Source organism: Hyperolius riggenbachi, chromosome 2 (genome assembly GCF_040937935.1).
Source record: "Hyperolius riggenbachi isolate aHypRig1 chromosome 2, aHypRig1.pri, whole genome shotgun sequence".
NCBI lineage: Eukaryota > Metazoa > Chordata > Amphibia > Anura > Hyperoliidae > Hyperolius > Hyperolius riggenbachi.
In genome coordinates, this window is record NC_090647.1 from 121,854,439 (window position 1) to 121,867,370 (window position 12,932).

Here is a 12,932-nt window from a genome sequence, read left to right on the forward strand (position 1 = left end):
GCAGGACATAAGCCTCACGTCCTGGAATATTCAGGAGGACAAATAATGACGTGAGACATCCTAAAATCCCACATCCTAAAATCTCAACTGGTTAAACAAATATTTTGTAAGTGTAAATAAAGGCAGCGGCAGCACAGGATGTGTATTCATATCAGGGTATCAACATACAGAGTAGGATTATAATTTGCATGGCATGATGCCCTCTACAGGATCATTTTTATATTGTCTTTTAATACATATTTAGACTGTACATTGTTTTTGCAATACTGTAATACAGCTAAAGCAATCACTTGACCCCACTGCAGCTTTAGGCTGTTTTTGTTTTGTTTTATTGATGTCTGTACCTTTGCACCTTTGCTGGGTACTATTTTCCCAATTCCAACTTTTTTTATGTCTTGAAAAGTGGTAAAGAATTAGGGAAATTTCACATGATACCTGTGGCGGTGCGCATCCTGAAATACAGGATCCCAACAATGTTGAAAAGTCATATTATACATCGGCAGTGTGATGTGACACATGAAGTGGAGCATACAGTCTATAGACTTATAGCTTACACCGTAACCATTACAATTCTAATCTGCCAGTAACACACTGCATGCCGCGCATTATTCCAACAGAAATCTTCGCACTGCAAATGCATCAAATTGAATATAAAATGCACTACCATTGGAATATAACTGCAATGTGCTGCGATAATTGTGATACGATGATTACGAACCAGCTTGCGGTGTGCTGCAGTGGCGATGGGCCGCATGCAAAAAGTGGGGCTTATGGAAAATGTACAAAAAATATTACACTTGACCATATATGGTACCTTACATGTGAAAAGGGAGAGGTATATTTGAATTTGCCACAGAGGATTTCTATAGGTCCACAACAATGGACCAATGAGAAGTCCAGGTAGTACCGGGGCTCACAGTCAGCAGTCAGTTAGCGGTGGGGAAGTGAGAGGGACGGAAGGTGGGGTCAGAGTTCAACCAGCAGGATAGAAAGATTACTGGTGAAGTACTGAAGAATTAGAGCTGGAGATCAGAAGGTTTACTGACAGCGAAGCAGGTGGTTTCGGCGCACTCCGCCAACGTGGCAGTAATGTTATGCACGTATATAGAGGAAGAGAGTTGTGGTGCTGTAAATTGCAAATAGGTACCTTTAATTAACAGTGTACAGACAACGGGTATGCAATGGGGGTGATGGAGGCCTAACAGCCGTTTCGCTTAACAATAAGCTTCCTCAGAGGCCAATAAAGTGTACACTTTTTTGGCCTCTGAGGAACAGTGCCTCATCTCTCTTCCTCTATATGTGCATGACCTTCGTTATGAGAGCACGTTATTGCTGGTACATAATCCAGTGTGTGGCCAGTCAGCCTTCCATCAACATTTAGTGCCAGTCCTTTTTTCTATATTTTTTGCGTAGCAGTAATGTTATACTGTGTGGGGGGAGGGGGAAGGTTATTTGACACCAGGGATTTGAGCGGCAGCAGGGTACAAATATGTATTCTAATGTGCCCACCTCGTCAGCGCCGTACATATACATATGCTGCTTACAGATCAAGTTTATTTCGGTAAATACTTTTTTCAGTGTGTGTGTGTGTATGTATATGTGTTTTCTTACCGTTTTAATTTTCACTATAAATTAGTTAGGGGTCATAAATTATCAATTTCACCCATTTATCTTGGTGGGGACTTAATTCCGACCAGAGGTCTCTAGAGACCTCTGGTCGAAATGTTGTGCTTTTTACTGTGATACTTATAATAAACTGGCCAGTGGGCCTGAAATCCAGGTGGACACCCAGCTTTTTCTCTGTTTGCAAGAAGGCCCAGGTAAGTAAAGATTAACGTTTCCTTTTCAGCTCAGTTTTCCTATAATTAAGCGTTCAAAAAGGTTTCTAATCGTTTTCCCTTACAATTTTGTTTATAAATCATGTATGCAGGTTTGAACCAGTGTTGCTTGCGAATTCTCGATCCAGTCATTTTTGCATCGAAAATGCCATTTTTGCTTTTTTATTTAAATGTGAAATATCTATATTTTACTGTGAAAAGCGCAAAAACGCAGAAAAAACATCATTTTTACAACACAAATGTTTACTGCAAAATCTCAATATTAATACCTCAAAGCTTATTGTCAATGAATGCGAAAAGAATATTGGTATTTTCGCTCATCACTGGCTTGAACGTTCAGAATCAGCAGAATCGTTAGCCATTAGCTGATGACTGCAACTATTGCGGTAAACATAGTTGTGGCTGGGAAATACATAACACATTTCTGATGTACCACTGTGGCCAGTGTGTACACGTTATGCATGCATGTGGGCAGTTTTGCTTAGGAAATCCCCATTCGCTGTTTTATTTATTTATTATTTGTTTGGGGGGGGGGGGGGGGGTGATCGCAGATTTATGCATCTTTGATTTACTTTGACTAAAAGTTATTTGTTAAACTTTAACAGACTTGTACTTCCTCCTATGGATCCTAAAGATAACCGGAGTTTACAGCAGAATATAGTAAAATAATATGTATTTTGTTATGCTGTGTAGCTTGTGCGATATGCTTTTGCTTTTGAGGTGGAAATTGCAGAGCAAAGCAAAACACTTCACGCATATTGCAATTGATAATCTGATGCTGAACACCTAAGATTCTCATCTGTGCAGCTTAGGTTAGGTTCACACGGCCACCTGAAGCCCTGCCAGTGCCAAACTTGCTATTCCTTCCTGGAAAATGTTTTTTAAACCTACTGGCATCCCATATAACCTTCAAGTCACGGATGTCAGAAATAAAGCTAGGAATGAGCATGTTTTAAGCAACTGGTAAATTAGAGGATTAATGCGGCCATACATCAGGTGACTTGGCGGGCGAGCGACATCCGATTCGATGATTAAAGTCGGATAAAAATCGGAGCCGCCAAGTGCATACCCGACTGACAATGCAACCAATTTCGGGCCCAAATTGGTTGCATTAATCGGTCCGACATGCTGCAAGATGTAGGGCCACCTTGCTCGATCGGGTGGTAATGGCAATCGATATCGGGATGAGCGATGAAACCCCGGCACTGTTCCCGCCATGTGTAAGTGTGCTATAATGTATGTTTACTGTATACATTACCTGTCCTGTGTCGCGGTGCCCGTCCGTCTTCCGCCACTCTTCTATTAGCTGCATACATGCTGCCGGTGTGCGATGTCACACACACGCCACGCTGGTAGCTTATATGCGGCTAATTGAGACAGGTGGAAGATGGACAAGCACCATGGCACAGGACAGGTAATGTATAAATGCACATCATAGCACATTTACACATTACACACACACATACATACACACACAGCAGCGAGGCAGAGAATGCGGGAGCTTGGCCGATTTCCAAGAGATTTCATGCTGAGCCCAGTATAGGTAGTCTGATGCCCCTCAGTATAGGTGGAAATAGAGGGTTCCCCCGTCCCCATGCAGAGTGCGCAGCAGAGGGGCAAAGAACTCACCTCTCCAGGATCCATCTTCATCATCCTAGGAGCTCCAGCTCTATGGTGCGTGTGCCACCTGTCATTTGATGACAGATGGCACTCGCACCGTAGAGGACTGCTTAGGAGGATGAAGAAAGATCCTGGAGAGGTGAGCTCTTTCCCTCCTCTGCGCACCCACTGCACATTGACTCCCTGTTGCTCCACCCCTTAACCCTAGGAAGTGCAAAATTACCCTACTTGCCCTCTGATCAGGTGTCATCAAACCTGCATCTGCGACCTGCACCCCCCACAACTAACCGAAGTTCATTTTCATTAAAAGACGTTGGTGTTAATGCAGTGGCGTCTCTGACCTGTTAGGCATCCCAGGAATAGCACTCTGGGTCACATCCCCCACCACACACACACGCACGCGCACACACACACACACACACATTGATATAGGCCAATCACTTTTTTATTTATTAAAGAAACAAATTTTGTGTGGCAGGTATTGACAGGTAATTATTGACAAGTTGTGACAGGTAGTGGCACATAGTGTGTGGCGGGTAGTGGCAGATAGTGGGTGTTGTGCTGCGACAGGTTGGATGACAAGGAGTAGGTAGTGTCAGGTAGGTGGTAAAAAAAAAAAGGTGGCGTGGCAGATGGGTGACAGGTAGTGTGTGAAGGATGTCAAGTAGTGGCAAATAATGGGTAGTTTTTGGTAACAAGTAATGACAGGTAGTGGGTGGTTGGTAGTGGCACGTAGTGGGTGGTTGCTGGATAACAGGTAGGACAAGTGAGTGCAAGTAGTGGCAGATAGTGGATAGTAGGTAATGACAGGTTGTTAGTGGCGGATGTTTGACAGATAGTGAGTGAAAGGTAGTGGCACAGTGGGTAGGGGTTGTGGCAAACAGTGGGTAGCAGGTGGTGACAAGTAGTGACAGGTAGTGGCAGATAGTGGGTTGTGGATAGTGACATTCAGTGGGTGGCAAATAAGGTAGTGGGCTAAGGGTAGTGGCACATATTAGGTGATGGGTAGTGGTGGATAGTGACAGGTCATAGGTAACAAATAATGAAAGATAGTGGGTGGCATATAGTGACAGTTAGTGGGTGGTGGCTGGTAGTGGCAGATAGTGGGTAGCATGTAGTGAGTAGTAGGGGATGGCAGATGATTGACAGGTAGAGGATGAAGTGTAGTGTTACGTAGGAGGTAGTGGCAGATAGTGGGTGGCATAGTGACAGGTAGTGGGTGAGACGGAGTGGCATGAAGTTGTTGGTGGCGGGTTGTGGCAGATATTGGAAAGTGGGTTGTGACTGGTAGTGGGTGGTGGATGGGTTGACAGATAGTGCAGTTAATAGGTGACAGGTAGTGGGTGAAAAGTAGTGGCAGATAGTGGGTGATGGGTAACAATAAATAATAGGTTGACATGTACTTACCTGTCCTTGGTGGTAGTGGGTGGTAGGATTGCCGGGAATTCCACATGCTCAGTTGCCAGTGTGCTAGGGTCTACTGCACACAGAGCACTCCCCTCCATAATTATGAGCAGACATGCCCCTTACTCTTTCCCCTGCCCAGCCAGCCAGCCGTGTTATACAATCACACAGCGAGGGATGGGTTGATGGGCTGGAATTAGCACCCAGCAAGAGTGCTGATGGTGTTCCTGACACTTAAAGGGCTAACACTGTGGGAGGCTAAAAGGGCCATGAATGTGCCCTTGGCACTATGTGGTGCTCCAGGTACAAGCCTGGATTAGCTGTACCTAGAAATGGCACTGGATTAATGTGAATGCTTCTAGCAATACGCTGCATTTCCTATGTTGTTATAATGTAATCAGTGTCAATGCAGCGCATCTGATGAGGTGTGATTTTAGATTTTAAAACTTCACTTCTGGCAAGCAGAAAAGCAAAAAATAATGGGTATCGGTTATGCTGGAGATCATAGATGATCATAAGGGATCATGCAAAACTGGTCAGGAACTATTCACCTCCACCTGGGTCGTATTGAACCTTTGCAACGGTTTTAGATAGGTTAATTGGTTATCGGTTGTGTGATTGCAGCCATGTGCTCATGCCAAAAGTGATTTTTTTTAAATCTTTATTAAACCCAGGCTATCCTTGATGAGAGTGTGAGTGCACAGCAGCAGTTGAAAAATATCTTCTTTCAATGACTTTCGGCAACCCAAGGAGGTCCAGACAAGGATTGCAGTCCCTTGCTACAGGTCATTTTGAATAAACACAGTCATCACACTTGGTAAGTCACGCTGTCCAGTGTTTTCTAGTCCTTTGTAAATCAGGGACTGGGTGAAAGTTGTCTCATCTGCCAGCCAGTCAGATTCATGAAAAATGTCTAATCTACCAGTCAGATTCAGATTTTGATTTCAGTAAACCTGGATATCGTGCATTAAATAAAGGACAACTGAAGAGACCCTGTACTGAGGGGGAAGCCTTAGGGTCCCAATGAGGCTCCCCCCCCCCCCCCCCCTGTAGCTGTAGGCAATCCAGCGCTGGCTCCCCTGAAGTCTCCGGCAATCCTGGCTCGATAAGCCTGACAAGCTAGATTTATTTACCTTCCCTGGCTCCAGCGGGTGGCGCTGTTGCGGCTCTCAGCGTGGAAATAGACGGAAATAGCCGATCTCTGTCGGGTCCGCTCTACTACGCAAGCACAGGAGACTTGCGCCTGTGCAGTAGAGCGGCCCGACAGCGATGGGCTATTTCCGCCTAACTCCGAGTGGAGAGCCGATACTGCACCTGCGCTGGAGCCGGGAAGGTAAATATTTACGTCTCCACTGTTCGGGGAGCTTCATCTCCGACGTGTGGGACCAGGGAGGACGGGGGAAGCCTTAATAGGATCCGGAGGCTTCCCCCACCCGAGGTGAGTACCCCCCCTGGGGAACTTTTTCTCATTACAGGTTTTCTTTAAGCAATGCTGGTTGCCTAGCAGCGCTGCTAGTCTATTTGGCTACAGTAGTATCTTAATAACACCAGAATCAATGCATGCACAATGTTGCATTTTCTCGTAGAACACATCCGAAACCCTGTTGCTGTGCATGGCAATAGCGATTTGGCTGTAGCTTCGCAGAAGCATGGTTGCTGCGTCCAATTCGTAAAAACACGGCACGCAGTGCAAATAGGCCCTAATGCTAGGTACACACTATACAATTTTCTTGCAGATTTACCTGCCAGACTGATTATTTCCAACATGTCCGATCTGAATTTTGTTTGATTTTTTGATTTTCCGATTGTTTTTTAGATCATTTTGTCGATCGATTTTCATAGAACCAGACTAAAATCGATCGGAAAACATTTTTAAGAAACGATCGGAAAATGTAAAAGTAGTCGAACGAAATTCAGATCAGACATGTTGGAAATTGTATGGTGTGTACCTAGTATTACAGAGAATAGACTATGGGTGAGGGCTGGCAGCCAGCAAGATGGAAGATAGTCAACAATCCAAGGTCAATACAGAGGGCTGGAGATCAAACAAGTTGTGGCAGGAATCGGGAATCAAGTAGTGCAATCGCTGATACAGATTAAAGGTGGCCATACAGTTACCGATTTGATCAACCATCCGATTCGATAATTATTATAGAATCGGATGAAAATGTAATGCTGAAATCGATCGGGAATTGGCCTGTGGTGTATGGGCAGACAACAGATCTCCGATCAGATTTGATCAGAGAGAGATCTGTCTCTTGGTCAATCTGCCCAAACATCCTCTGATGTCGAAGCAGGTGGTTTTGGTGCTCAGTGCCCGGTGCCAAAACCAGGCGCCCCATAGCAGCAATGTTATGCTACCCGGGGGGCGTAAGATTAATTTGGGGCTCTGGGGATCGGCGGACCCCGAAATACACCTCCCTCCGAGTTGTGACGACTTGGAGAGGGGATTGTATGTAATGGGGAGTAAAGTGGCAGCAGGGAGAGCCGTCATTCAGCTCTCCCAGCGCCCAACTCATCGACGGTGTACTAAAACGTACGCTCTGATGTATGGGCACCTTAAGGCCAATGGAAGCTAATCAGAGCCCATGGTGTTGGCTGCTCCCAGAAGAAGTTACCTATCCAGGCCTGGGAAATGCCTTTCCATACTGTGTGTTCACCTGTGCACATGGGCCAATAGTGGCATTTAGTAGTGATAGTCAGTGAGATGCAAATAAATCTGATAAAGTTAATGGAAATTTCATAGTAAATTAATGCAAAATGTATGCAACTCGAAAATAGAGCAATGACATGCTGCAGCTGCATGAATTATTTGCATCTCATTGACTATCCCTATCACACAGCTGCACTGAGCCTGCACACTCCCGCAACCATAGCCAGAAGTCATGCAGGGCCGGTTATAGCTACAACGGGACCCCGGGCAAAAGGAACTTGAAGGCCCACCTAGCACAGCCCCACCTCCCACAGCAAATTCACCACCCTTGGCCCCGAGCTGCCTGCCAGCCTCTCCCCCACCACCCCTTAACACACAATATCATTAGGTGTCCATCATACGGCCCCAAAAGCATTGGTGGGGTCCCCATTCCCCTTCTCTTTTACCCTACAAATGCAGAATGTACACACTGCAGAGTCTTATCTAATCCAGGCAGGACACAGCAGGCAGCGTTGTGCTCTATGCTCTGGACTTCTCTTCCTCAGGAGGACAGCGAGACACCTTGGGCTGCCCCTTCAGGCTCTGGGGCAATTGCCCTCTTTGCTTCTATGTAAGTGCTGGCCCTGTGTCCATAGCCAGACACGAGCTTACACAGATACACAGGATGCACTAAGGCCATTTTTGCGCGAAAATTCGAGTTTGCGCGTGAAAATTTGTGGTTGCACGGGAAGAACATTACACGCTTTATAACGCGCGCAAAACGCTAGCACGACCGTGAAAGCAGTTATCACAGTTTAGTGATTGAATTAAGCCCATAGTGTGAAAGAAGCTGGAGTGTGGTGTGGCAGGTTTCCAACAGGCAATGTACACATTTACAGTGGTAGTAAAGCATACTTTCATTGTACTGTAAGCTTCCCTGTATAATTGCACTGGACGTCTAACATATATTGCGATTTTTCAGCAACTTTGCATTGTAATGGTATCACAAGGCAATATGCACAGTGTGAAACTACCCTTAAACTCCCCCTTAGGTGTCAGCAAGGAATTAAGGTTAAAGGGAACCTAAACTGAGAGGTATATAAATGTTTTCTATTAAACAATACCAGTTGCCTGACTCTCCTGCTGATCAATTTGCCGCAGTAGTATCTGGATCTGACACCTGAAACAAGCATGCAGCGAATCCAGTCTGATTTCAATCTGAGCACCTGATCTGCATGCTTGTTGAGAGGCTGTGGCCAAACGTATTAGAAACACAGGATTAGCAGGAGAGTCAGGCAACTGGTATTATTTTAATAGGAAGTATCCATATCCTTCTCAGTTTAGGTTCCCTTTAAGGCTATGTTCACAGTGGTCAGTTGCCTTGCAGAATAATTCTGCATGTCAACTCACTGCCTATACAGTTCTGTGGACCTGTTCACAGTACTGCATTGTAACTGATCCCGATTGAGTTATTAGCAGGGGTCTAGTCCTGAAAAAAGAAGTGAGTGGACTCACCCTAAAAACCTCTAGCGTGGGCGTGGTCATGGGTGGGGCCAAATATACATGGCCTTAGCAGTGGTATAAAAGGTCTGCCAGGGGAAGTTTGAGCTCTGTCGTAGTGTATCCCCAAAAAGTAGATGTAATCTGACAGCATTTCACCTAAAATACACATAATCTGGCAGAGGTTCCTCCAAAATACAGATAATATGGAAGTGGTTCCCCCAAAATAGACAATCTGGCAGCAGCAGTTTCCCCAACATACACATAATCTGGAAGCAGTTCCCCAAAATACGCGAAACCTGGCAGTGGATCATCCAAAATACACGTAACACCCAAAATACATGTAATCTGGCAGTAGTGGTCCCCCAACATACACAATCTGGCAGCGGTTCCCCAAAATACAAGTAATCTGGCATCAGCGTTTCCCCAAAAATACAGATCTGACAGCAGTTCTCCCAAAATAGGTACCCCCAGTATAGCTAGCCAGGTCTATAGGTGTCCCCAGTATAAGTAGCCATGTGTATAGTTGTCCCCAGAATAGGTGGCCAGATGTAGAGATGTCACCAGAATAGGTAGCCAGGTGTATAGATGTCCTTAGAATAGGTGGTCAGGTGTATAGATATTCCCAGAATAGGTGGCCAAGTGTATAGATGTCCCCAGAATAGGTAGCCAGGTCTATAGGTGTCCCCAGTATGGCCAGGTGTCCCCAGTATATTTAACCAGGTGTTCAGGTGTCCCCAGTATAGCCAGGTGTATAGGTGCCCCCAGTATAGCCAGGTGTATAGGTGTCCCCAGTATATGTAGCCAGGTGTATTTGTGCCCAGTATATGTAGCCAGGTGTATATGTGCCCAGTATATGTAGCCAGGGGTATATGTGCCCAGTATATGTAGCCAGGTGTATAGGTGCCCCCAGTATATGTAGCCAGGTGTATATGTGCCCAGTATATGTAGCCAGGTGTATATGTGCCCAGTATATGTAGCCAGGGGTATATGAGCCCAGTATATGTAGCCAGGGGTATATGTGCCCAGTATATGTAGCCAGGGGTATATGTGCCCAGTATATGTAGCCAGGTGTATAGGTGTCCCCAGTATATGTAGCCAGGTGTATATGTGCCCAGTATATGTAGCCAGGGGTATATGTGCCCAGTATATGTAGCCAGGGGTATATGTGCTCAGTATATGTAGCCAGGGGTATATGTGCCCAGTATATGTAGCCAGGGGTATATGTGCCCAGTATATGTAGCCAGGTGTATATGTAGCCAGGGGTATATGTGCCCAGTATATGTAGCCAGGTGTATATGTGTCCAGTATATGTAGCCAGGTGTATATGTGCCCAGTATATGTAGCCAGGTGTATAGGTGTCCCCCCAGCTGGAGGGGAGCAGCGCAGCAGAGAGGAGCATTGTGCGCAGCGTGGGGAAGGGCGGACGTTCCCCCCCCCCCTCCCTCACCTTGGGGCTCCTCTCCGCGGCTCTCCCCTCCATAAAGAATGTGGCGGCGGTGGCTGGCAGCGGCATCAGTGGGCGGGACTTACCTCCTCCGGCGTTCCGGCAAGTGGACGCTGTTCGTGCAGCCACTCTGGTCTAGTGAAGACCAGAGCAGCGGCACGCACAGCGTCAACCCGGAACGCCGGAGGAGGTAAGTCCCGCCCACTGATGCCGCTGCCAGTCACCGCCGCCAGCCACCGCCGCCGCATTCTTTATGGAGGGGAGAGCCACGGAGAGGAGCCCCAAGGTGAGGGAGGGGGGGGGGGAAACGTCCGCCCTTCCCCGCGCTGCACACAATGCTCCTCTCTGCTGCGCTGCTCCCCTGCAGGGTGCTAGGGGGAACGGCGTCCACTGTCCAAAAAAAGTGAGTGGACGCCGCCCCCCCGCATTCACGCAGGACTCGACCCCTGGTTATTAGCAAGAAGTTTTAAATCAGGATGGTACCATTTATTGGCTAACTAAAAATTAATAAGAATAAGCAAGCTTTCGGCCTTGCAGCCTTCATCGGGCTTACCGGTACATCCTGTGTTATTCTAACTTTCTGCATGCAGGCTTGGTTTTTAAAGTCTATGTCCAGTCTCTCCATTGCAGTTCATTATGCCACTGACCACTGTGAATCCAGCCTAGAATTAGTCTATGGCGATGCAGGATTTTAAAGCATGTTGGCATTGTGACGTTGCAGCACCGCATATTTTTTACGCTGCCGCTACAAACGTTCGGGGACACGCGTGTCCCCGGCTGCCAAACTTGCATAGGAGAGGGGCAGGGGGAGGAGAGGAGGAAGAGCCGAAGAGGCGGCTTCATCTATCACAGTCTTTTTATTTCTAATATTGGCCGCAGGTGTACGGCCACTTCGTGTTTTGACCGGCCAGAACCCAAAGTGTCCAGACTTTGGGTTCTGGCCGTAACATATACAGTATAACAAGCTGATTTGTCTCAGTATTGAACACTATTTCCAGCACATGCAATGCCACTGTCCAATAGCTTCTGTCTCCTTCAAAATGTATTTTTTTCTACATTTCAAGGGTAAAATGATAACTTTAATTTCTAACAACTCAAAAGAAGCAGCACATTTCCTCTGTGCTCATGTATCGAGATCTATAAAACATGCACTGTTGGGACCACTTAGGACAGGAGATAAAGAAAACTTAAAGTGGGATTACACTCAAAATTACATTTTTGCCTTAAGGCATCAAACACAGTAAAATAATAATAATAATATGAAACACTATTAGAACGCTCTGATGTAATTTCAATGCATATTTACAGTACACTTCACTGAAGCTAACTGATACCATTTTGCCGCTCCAGGACAAATGATCACATTGACTCCTAATTATGTAAGAAGTGATCAAATAAAGGAGAGAGTAATCTGGAAGCAAGAAAATACTCAAAATAATGTTGGTGGTACTTTTTCCTTCTGCTTTTTGGTACTTCTTTAACTGCAGAGTGCTGAAAAAGTATTTTAAAGAGAAGATGAAAAATGATCAGCTAGGAGAAAACTCAGGAGGAAAAGTTAATTGCACATGGACCAAAGAGTCCCTTTCCTTGGGTTAATCCTCTGCTGCTAAAATCTTCCACATCTCTGACTTATAAAGACTTTGCAGGTCAGCTGCTCCGACTCCACTGGCTGCATACTTGTTCCAGGTACGTGATTGAGGTATACCGAAGAAGCAACATTACAGTTACAACCAGGCAGCCAAATTACATTTTTTTCTTCAATGAAATGTACGTATTTCTATTACTACTGGTTGCTCTAAGAGCTACGACACCCAGCTGTTCCTGTTCCACTAGATATCTTCCTATAGTGACCAATAAAGGAAAGACTCAATATTTTCTTATTCAACCCTGTATTATTTGATCCCTTTTGGTCAGGCAACATCCTATACTGCAATACCACTCACACAACACAACAAGGACCATAGTAGCATCAACATCTTATGAGATATACATTGAGTAAAGTCTCACCGTCTAACCATTATACAGCCTCATGTATGTTTTCTGCTAACTTATATCTAAGGACAGCTAGCTGGAGGGGTAGCAAATGTGGTGTCTCTATAGAACGTATAGCAAATGTTATAAAAAGTAAAAAATATGATCCGAACAGATTTCTTTTACTTTCTAAATGTTCATCATGTCAGGTTTTTTTAGTCTTTCATTCGCAGTTACTGTGACATGAACAGCATCAATGGATTATGTAACTTTTTTAGAGCATTAAGGTTCCAGCAATGTTAAGGTAAAGATGAGAGATAGTGAACACAGCAAAGCACAAATAAGATAAAGAGATAATGAATATAGTTAAGCATTTTGAAGTCTCATTTACCTTTGCTGCATCTGTTCATCAGTCAGCCACACAGTCGTTACCCACAATCCTCACCTATGTGTGAGCTTGTTACTGTATGTCTGTCTGTGAGCCGGATAAAACCAACCTAAGTCTTGCCGCTTTGTATCA

At 45.4% G+C, this 12,932-nt stretch overlaps 1 protein-coding gene and 1 long non-coding RNA gene across 4 annotated transcripts in view; one reads left to right on the forward strand and one right to left on the reverse strand.

Annotated features, from left to right (window-relative positions):
- The window catches only part of HDAC7 (histone deacetylase 7), a 462,051-nt gene that overhangs the window by 260,612 nt on the left and 188,507 nt on the right, over positions 1-12,932 (reverse strand). The window lies entirely within an intron of this gene.
- The window catches only part of LOC137545744 (uncharacterized), a 65,670-nt gene that overhangs the window by 29,238 nt on the left and 23,500 nt on the right, over positions 1-12,932 (forward strand). Inside the window, exons 4-5 of one of the 2 annotated variants that reach the window (XR_011026088.1) lie at positions 5,537-5,679; positions 12,079-12,127. This is a non-coding gene — a long non-coding RNA (uncharacterized lncRNA). The remainder of the gene's footprint in view (positions 1-5,536; positions 5,680-12,078; positions 12,128-12,932) is intronic. The other variant, XR_011026087.1, reaches the window with a different exon arrangement.